The sequence below is a fragment of the Atta colombica genome, unplaced genomic scaffold, assembly GCF_001594045.1.
Source record: "Atta colombica isolate Treedump-2 unplaced genomic scaffold, Acol1.0 scaffold68, whole genome shotgun sequence".
Taxonomy (NCBI): Eukaryota; Metazoa; Arthropoda; class Insecta; order Hymenoptera; family Formicidae; genus Atta; species Atta colombica.
In genome coordinates, this window is record NW_017259559.1 from 235,606 (window position 1) to 236,186 (window position 581).

Sequence of the window (581 nt, forward strand, 5' to 3'; positions counted from 1 at the left end):
ATATATATATATAAAATATGTATATACATAACATTTTTTTCCGGGAGGACAGAAGATTTTGAAGAATTTGATAGGAATATTGTGTAAAATAAAAAACGCAAGTAGAGATTAATATGTTAAATTACTTTTCTAAAAAAAGGTAAAAAAAGGCAAAAAGTACATACATGCTACTCGAACAAAAGCTGTTGTATCAAATTAAAAAGTTAAACCTAGATACTATTTTATATAATGGTACTATTTTATATAATAAATCCTAAATAATATATATCTTTTCTTAGAATAATTCTTAGAATAATTCTTAGAATAATTCTTAGAATATAGTCAACGCGATGTTGCAAACATTGTTTTTTAATTGGTCAATTTGTAAAATTCTTTCTTTTAATTGAATTCTCCATCAAACGCTTCAAAGCATTTGTAGCAAGACTTTGATCACAGCCTTATCAAAGAGTCTTTGTAGAGTCAATCTAATCTTCAAACTAATCATAATCTAATCTTTGAAGAATAATTAAAATTATTATCACTTATAGCGTTTTCGGCCCGATTGGATTTGCATCATTTTTTTTTTTTTTTTTTTTAAAAAA